The sequence below is a fragment of the Strix aluco genome, chromosome 6, assembly GCF_031877795.1.
Source record: "Strix aluco isolate bStrAlu1 chromosome 6, bStrAlu1.hap1, whole genome shotgun sequence".
In the NCBI taxonomy this organism is placed as follows: Eukaryota; Metazoa; Chordata; class Aves; order Strigiformes; family Strigidae; genus Strix; species Strix aluco.
In genome coordinates this window covers 301,226-309,430 of record NC_133936.1, presented here as the reverse complement: position 1 = coordinate 309,430, position 8,205 = coordinate 301,226, and the positions used below count along the sequence as shown (strand labels likewise).

The 8,205-nt window shown below is 53.9% G+C and overlaps 1 long non-coding RNA gene across 3 annotated transcripts; it reads left to right on the top strand.

The window, feature by feature from the left end:
- The first annotated feature begins 1,700 nt into the window (after positions 1-1,700).
- On the top strand, positions 1,701-3,298 carry LOC141925020 (uncharacterized). 3 transcript variants are annotated; one of them, XR_012623734.1, is made up of 5 exons: positions 1,701-2,061; positions 2,149-2,189; positions 2,280-2,331; positions 2,421-2,601; positions 2,841-3,298. It is a non-coding gene; the product is annotated as an uncharacterized LOC141925020 (long non-coding RNA). The 3 variants fall into 3 exon arrangements; XR_012623733.1 differs by having other exon boundaries at positions 1,702-2,061; positions 2,280-2,327; XR_012623732.1 differs by having other exon boundaries at positions 1,706-2,061; positions 2,280-2,309; positions 2,561-2,601.
- Positions 3,299-8,205: the final 4,907 nt, after the last annotated feature.

The window sequence follows — 8,205 nt, the reverse complement described above, 5'->3', positions numbered from 1 at the left end:
TGGCAACTGTTAGAATATATGACAACATGACATTTTGACCAGACAAATGGGAAAAGATTAATTCAATCCATACCTGGACAGTTATAAGAGGGAAGGAGGTACAGATGGGTTGTAGAATCTTCAATGCAAGTGATGTAAAAGATCCGCCTCCCCTGACTCTAATTACTATCAAGAAAATTTCCAAGGGGAAAATGGGATCCAGAATAGGCCAAACCCATTGTGTGGCTGAGGTTTGTTGGTATGTGTTTACTGCAATCCAACCAGTATCCATTATTTGTTTAGGAGGAACCAACCTAGGGGACCAAGCAGTATCTTTCAAATTCAGATTAAATATAACACAGGAGGAAACCACAACCACTCCTGCTTATAGAACTTAAACGATTGAGAGCACCATATGTGTATTCGATAGGCCCATATGTAATTAAGAATGTTGGTCAACAACAGTTAATATCTAATCCAACATGGTCTCTTAAACGACTTGAGCTACTGATGCAAAGCAGTATTTCAGAGATCCAGCCAGCCTGTTCATCTTAAAGACCTCTTACGAAGGATGGACAACCTGGATGCAAAGACGAACACTTCATACGGGGCGAACAAAAAGAGACCTAATTGGTCCTCTAGAGACAGGATTGGGAGTTTGAAATAGTATTGATTCGGAAATAGTAATGAACAAACTCACTACATTAGCCAGTGACCTGAACAAAATACAATATCCTCTAAAATCCTCCCTCCTAACTTTGGGCAATAATCAGTGGCTTATGGCAAACGCATTTCCACAATGGGAGAACCTAAATGAAAAAGATAAGATAATCGTAGATGCATTAGACACAATTCAGACTAACGTTTCTACAGCCCTTAGTTGTCTCCAAGCTCAGTTATGGATACAATCAACAGCAGCTGCAATCATCAGGGAAGGTGAGGACAGAATCCTGCCAAGAGAATTCTGAAAGGTAACATGGGATAATGCAACAGAATTTGAAAGAAGAATTCAATCATGGTGGCACTTAGTTAATTTTACTTTAGGTGGGGCCGTCTTTGAGCCGCACACGAACTCATTTGTTCCTCTGTGCTAGCCAGGATTCCCGTGTTTAGTTCCCAGCCACCCAAGACCATCTGTACTCTGCTCAGGTGATCACCCGAGTTCCTCCTGGTTGTCCCTCAGCCTTCGTTTATCCATCAGCCCCGCCCCCACGATCCCTCTCCTCACAGTCGCAGTGCCTGCTGAGACCTCCCTCGATCTCCACAGCACCTTCAGGCACTCGATCGCCTTTTCTCTCTCTCTCATTCTGTCAGAGCCTCCCTCCTTTCTTTGCTGTGCAGCGCTCCTTTTTCTTTCTCTCTGCCATCGAGGCTGTCTCCGTTTGGTTGTTCTCTCAGTCATCTGTAGTTTGCCCAGATGCCCTCCTGAGACTCCAGGGCCCTCGCTGTGTCTGCAAGGCTTGTTTTCTTACTGTGCTCCCTCCTAACTCCTCTAATCTGTATAACAGTGTCTTCTGAGTCCTTTTGCGTACTCCACCGCGCTCTTGTGGCACTTCAGCTCCCTTTGGATTTTGGTTTTCGGCGCTGTTCAGAGCACTCTTCTCTTACTCTCTGGCGTGTCAGCCTGCACACGTATGTGGGTTGGAACTGCCCTGCCTGGGGGCAAAGCGATATCGGTCAGGGGAAGAATAGCACTAAGAGTCTGTCGTTAATGTTGATTTGCCTGGACTGTTTAGGTACAGCCCCCTCAGAGCAAGCAGCCCTCAGCAGCAGGCAAGGATGTCACGAGGATGACAGGAGCTATCTGGGAGAGGCTGCGGGAGTGGTAGTTGAACAGATGGAATCTCAAAGGTGTTAAGGCTCGTGTGTGTAGGGCTTAATGCTGTTTTGTGTTTATGTGCTTTTTTAATGGCAGGCTGTAATGAGACCCTAGACAGTGTTCCTACATGGAGTCAAGAACTCTGGAATTGTTAAGCTGTCACTCAGCATCCAGGTGACCTGCTTAAAAATTTTTTTCAGATCCAGAGGGACAATATATGCACCAAAGAGTGACAGAGGCAGCGATCAGGGCACTGTAAGAAGGTGGGTCAGCATGTGGTGTCGGAGGAGAAGACGTGACTGGTTGCTACATGACTGGCTTATCGGTTTGGGGTTTTTTTTGTTTTGAAGGTGCAAAGCAGGATATCGGCACCGGAGGTGACTCGGGCAAGGTGAGACGCGTGGGCTGAAGTAGCAGTTGATTTTCATGTGTCGTACTGTTGGTGAAGCTAGAAGCATCTCCTGTTGTCTGTGTCTTACAGGTGGTACCCAGGCCTCGACGTGGGTGACCGGTAAATGTCAGAGGCAGGGTGGGTGAGCGGCCAAGGTAATGGGGCAGGAGATGGCAGTCGGTGTGGGCAGGCTGCAGGTTCAGCTTGTGCCTCTCGCTTTGGTTTTTGCAGGTGCCACATGTAGGCTGGGAGGGGCGAAGCCGCGTGCCGCTGAGCAGTCCAGGACAGCGAGGCAGTTGTCGGCTGGGTCAGGGTTTCTGTGCAGAGAATCACGTGGCAGCTCGATGAAGCATTTCTCTTTGGTTTTGCAGGAGCCGGGCACGCTGCCTTTGGAATCGGACGAGCGTTTGAGGTGAGCTGGGTAGTAGAGAGCAGGAGCACGGGGCTGGTGATTTCTCGCAAGCACAGTGGTAGCTCTCTGTCTTTTGGTATCGTAGGTGCCACGGGCCACGCTGGCCGCAGCGTCCGACACTGGACCCTGCACAGAGCAGCTGAGCGGAAAGCCCCGTGGCTGTTGAGGTGGAGGGTGTTGTGACAGAGGTGTGTCAGCTGACGTGATGCTGACTGCTGGCACTGTTGGTTTTTTTGCAGTTGATGAAGAGGAACCTGGCAGCTGCAGGAATGTCCCGGTTAGCTGATGTGGTTTTTGTTGAGGATGGATTCAGACCCCTGGCTCTCTGAAAGTTGAGGGATGAGGGACCGCTGCCCTACAGTGTCTAATCTTGACTTCAGTTAGAAAGAGACTTTACAAAATGGAAACCTTTCTCAAGGAAGTTTTATTTTATGAACTCTCCATCAGAGTGGATCTTCAGAGATGATGTATTTGGCAGTAGTACTCTTGGGCGGTGCAGCTGGCCAGACGTCCCTGCTAATTATGGAACACACCAAACCCCCCCCCCTCGTCAAGTTTTCCGGGTGTATTTTGGAGATAGACAGTCTAATGGTATCAGCTCACAGCTGGGCGAGTTCAGGGAATGCAAAAGGAAAATCAAATACTTACACATCTAATAAAAACGCTTCTATAAGCATATGCCCACCTTTACACTAAAGAGTGAAGGACTGAGCTTTATTCTTTATTCTTTGTTTTACCCTTTAAAGTTTTACACTTCACTTCTGATTTTATTGACCCAGCAAGCAGGATGTGCAGCAGCAGCAGCAACAGCGCAATGGCCGCGGCGGATCCGTCAGCCGTAGGTTGTGATGACGGTACGACCTCGTCCTGCAGCCTCGCAGGGTTCCCTCCCTGCAGCCCTGCTGTAAGGACGGGATGAGACATTCCGACACCAGCAAGAGCGTTTGTTTTTATGGGCACGATGTGCTCGGGATCGTATCGATCGGCCTTGCTGGTGATTTGAGGAGTTGAAATCGCTCCGGCCTTGCCAGGGTGTGTTGTATGTGGAGCTGACCTGTTCACGCAGAGTCCTCCCTGAGCTCCACTGCTATTCCGTCCCTTCTTCTGACAGAACTTTCTTCTGTGTTAGTTTTTCAAGATGCTGGAATAGGATTTGGGGTTTTTGTTTTTCAGGTGTGTTGTTGTCAGCATCTTCTGATGCTCGACAGGTCCCCCTGGGCCAGGTTTGCCTGGCAGCCATTAACCCCCTGGCCGTGGGGCCAGCCCTGTGTCACTGCCAAGTCACAAAAATACCCCAAGCACCCTGATTCTGGGTCTGCAACGGGAGGAAAAAAACCCAGGGTTTTTTTTGAAAAAAAACTTCAGTTTGGGGCTCCTGGGAAAGCCAAACCTGCCTGGAGTGGTGCAGCTGAAAAGCAGAAAACCCACCATTTTCATGCACAAAACCAAAAATCAACAATTTTGATGTTGTGGAGAAGTGCTGAAAAAAAATAAAATGGAATATTTTGGGAAAGCAAAAAACCCAATTTTTGTATTACAGAAAAACTAAAAAAAAACCCAGACCCAATTTGGGGAAAATCTGGGGTGAGACGGTGGCTGTTTGAGGGGCATTGCTGGGGGTTCTCTGGTGTGGATTATCCGGTGAGGGTCAGTTCTCCAGAGTGGATCATCTGTTGGGGTTGTCCCAGGTGAATGATCTGCTGCGGGTTATCCCAGGTGGACTCCCTGGTGCGGGTCATCCCCACCCGCGTCCCCCCACGCGCGTTTCTACCCACACGCAGACCCCGCTGCCGTGTCTGCCCCAGGTTCCCCCCCGCCCCGCATGAGGTTTTTTCCCCCACAAAAGGTGGGTGTGTGGTGGTTTTTTCTTTTATTAAACTATTTGTATCTCAACCCATGAGTTTTCTCACGTTCCCCTTCCCGTTCTTTCCCCGTCCCGCTGGTGGGGGGTGTGAGTGAGCGGTTGTGTGGTGCTCAGTGTCCAGCTGGGCTCAAACCATGACATGAGGTGAGTTGCCAGCCCTGCCCGGCTGATGCTTTAGTCTCTCCTTGTTACTGCCACCATCCCGACGGGCCATCCTCGTTCTTCACTGCTGCTTTCTAGTGCCTGTTTCTCTGTAAGCAGCAGTGCTCACGCTGTGCCCGCAGACCCGTCTGCCGACCTCTGGGACGTAACTCTGCCAAAGAGAAAGAGCTAAACGGCCCCGGCACAATCTGCAGCCGTTCTGCCTCTGTTAGCTTGCTAGAAGTAAGTAAATAAGTTGCTAAGCAGCTTTCTATTGCAGATTTAGAAAAACGACAGATTACTTCCAGAACTCGCCCCCCCCCCCCACAATTTTCCTGTTTGGCCAGTCAGTAAACCAGAGGGGGAGGTGGCGTTGAACAGGCCATTATGGGCATTTAAGTGCTTAAATAGAGCCCCATTGTCAGCGGCAGACCCCAACAATGCAGCCTTAACGACTAGGCTGCAAGTCCCTGCACGTCCTTGGCTGGCAGTGCTACATGTCAAAGACATGGTTTCTCCCTTAGGGGAAGAAGGCAAAACAAAAATTTGCATTTACATGGGAGGGTAGCCAGCATACCTTTACCAGACTCCCAGAGGGGGGTAGAAACAATCAGAAATGCCCCAATCTAGAAAAAAAATTACAACAGCTTTGTAATGGGTACTTTAGGATATTGGAGAAAACAGGTACCTGGATTCTCCATTGCCTGTCCACTGTATTCGCTTTTACAAAAAGGAAAACGGTGGAGCTGGCATTCAGAACATGAAGAAGCGATTAAAACTCTGATACTCGAATTAAAAACATATCTAAATTACAAATGCCTATTAATACTTGACCCACGAGCATTACAGCAGCCATTTAAACGTTCACCAATTTTAGATGCACCCCCCCTACCTCTAGCATGGGATGCTAGTGACAACAATGGAGTAAAAGAAACTCAGTACGAGATGGATTTATCCTGCATCCTAAGGGGTAACCTGTTCAGCCTTCCCCCCCCCCCCCCCCCCGCCCCGAGACAGTTCTCTTTTCTTTCCTTGAAGAACATCGATGGTGGGAAAACTTATCTGGATGGTCACCACCACCAACAGGACTCGGTCTGATTTTCCTAATTCCAGCTTTAATATGTTTACTACTTCTAATAGTATTGTATATTAAGGTTTGGAGGATGGTTAAACAGATCACTCAGTTACAAAAGTATACCTGTGTGTATACTTCCCTAAAATATTTTTTTTTTTAATAGCAGCTAATAAAACACAAACTTGCCTTCAGTTATAATTGGATTATGGCATCCGCTGCTTATAGGCAGAGAGGGAAGAGGCAACCACACCGCCACTCTCTGGACAAGATCAAGTACTGTAGCCCAGGTAATAGACTGTGAGGGCGGGAAAGTCCATGTGGGGGCGCAGCGGCCGCCTGAGGGGAAGGGGGCGGGACCCGCCTGTGGGAAGGGGAAGGGCGGGAAAGTCGCGCGCTGCTGTGAGGGGCGGGGCGGCCGCCTGAGGGGAAGGGGGCGGGTCCAGCCCCGCCAGACGCGGCCAGGAGTCCGAGCAGAGGAGTGGCGGTCGCAGTCGTCTCTGCGGGAAGCACTGGAGCAGCAACTGGGTGAGTAAAGCCGATCTGTGAGTTTTTGGCGGGGCGGGGCGGGGCGGGGCGGGGGAGGGGAGGCGCTGAGATTCGGGTGGTGCTGTGGCGAGCTCTGTCTGGGGGCCGGCGACCCTCTCAGACCCGACGGCGTCTTCTTGCCCTTGCAACAGCTGGTGGTGGAGCAGAAAGAAGAGACAAACATCGCGTGCAGAAGGACCCGCAAGACAAGAGAGAGCGGCAGGTGGAGCAGAGGAAGTCTGAGCAACAAGTGCAGGAAAGAGAAGGGCGCTCCGGGCAAAGCGCCGCTGTGAGGGGCGGAGCGGCCACCTGAGGGGAAGGGTAGTGGGACCTGTCTGGGGCGGGGGGGGAGCGCCGTCACCGCGGGGCGGGCGGGGGGTGGTGTGGAGCCGTCTGTGGGGGGGAGTACCGTCGCCGCCTGGGGTGGGGGGAAGCCGCCGCCGGGGGCGGGGGAGGGCAGCGCCGTCGCCGCCGGAGGGGGGAGGGGTGGGGGGAAGAGCGCCGTCGCCGTCCGACGCGGTGGGGTCGCAGTCTTGGACGGGGGAGCAGCGACATCGCCGTCTGAGGCGGGAGCGGTGGGGAGCACCGTCGCCGCGGGGCGGGCGGGGGGTGGACTGGACCCGCTTGGGGGGGCGAGCACCGTCGTCGCAGGGGCTGAGGAGGGTCCAAGGCCCCCCTGGATGCAGCCAGGAGCCCGGAGCAGATGAGCGGCCGTCGCAGTCGTCCCTGCAGGGAGCATTGAAGCATCAACTGGGTGAGACAAGCTGATCTGTGAGGTTTTCTCGGGGGTGGGGTGTTGGGGTATGGGCAGGGGAGGCTGACTTCCCTCTGTCCTCCCTGTGGAGAAGCTGGCATCTGACCGTACTCTCCTTCCAAGCAGTTCCTCTTGGAGAAGAAAGACGAGGCATCGTGAGGAGCGGCGGGCTGAAGAGAGGAGCGGGGCGAGAGAAGGAAGCTCTGGACAAAGGGGACCTCCCTGTTACCGGGGCTGCGGTCGCACGAGACCGTTGCCGGCACTTCTGGTGCCCTGGCCGGCGCTGCGCTAGGTGACCTCCCTGTAAGCAGGGCTCGGGTCTCTGGTCTTTTGTCACCTTGCCCCACGGTTTGGCTGCCCGGAGAGAAGGGCGGCCCTGTCAGGAGAGTGAGCGGCGCTGTCTCCGCGCCGAGGGGGAAATGGGGCTCTCCGGACCCCACGCCCGCCCTGTAAGCAGGGGAGGGCCGTTTCCCCGGCCCCGGCGGCTTTCTGGCTGCTGGCGGCCTGGCCAGCGTGACCCCCTGGAGTCGGGGCGTGTCACGGCATTTGTCCCTTGGCCACCCGTGAAGCCCCGTGGCACGTTGAGTCGCTGTGGCCTGCGTGCGTCGTGGGGGGCAGGTCTGGGGCTCTGCTCTCCTGCTCGTGGGAAGGGATGGCTCCCCAGACTCTGGCTGCACAGAGCTCGCTCTCTCTTCCGGGAAGTTTTGTTTGTCCCTGTCTGTGTGTGTGTGTGTGTGCGCGTCTGTCTGTCTGTGTGTGTGCCTGCCTGTGTCTGTGTCTGTGTCTGTGGGTGTGAGTGAGCGAGCGAATGAGCTTCTCGTTTAGGCCCCTGTTGAAATCGCTGCAGTGTACTTAGCTTAAACTTCCCGGGAGGGAAAGAAGGGCTCTGTGCAGCAACAGGGGGTCGGTCCCCTCTGAGCCCGCGAGCGGAGGGCGAGTCCCGGCTTGCCCCTCCTTGCCCCTCCTTTCGAAGGAGAGAGCGAAGCCCCGTGGCTGTAGCGCGGCCAGCGTGCGACCCGCCTGTGTTCAGGGCCCGGGTCTCTGCCTGGGTGGCCGCCTGTCCTGGCTGGCGACCTGCCAGCGTGCCCGCCCCGTACTCGGGGCGAGTGCCACGAGCCGTGGAGCCCTCTGTCCCCAGGAGCCGCTCGGCCGCCCTGTAATCAGGGCTGGGCGGGCTGCTGTAGGCAGCCAGCAGAGGCTGCCCTGTAAGTCCGGGGCTGGCCAGTGAGTGACCTGCAGGCCCGG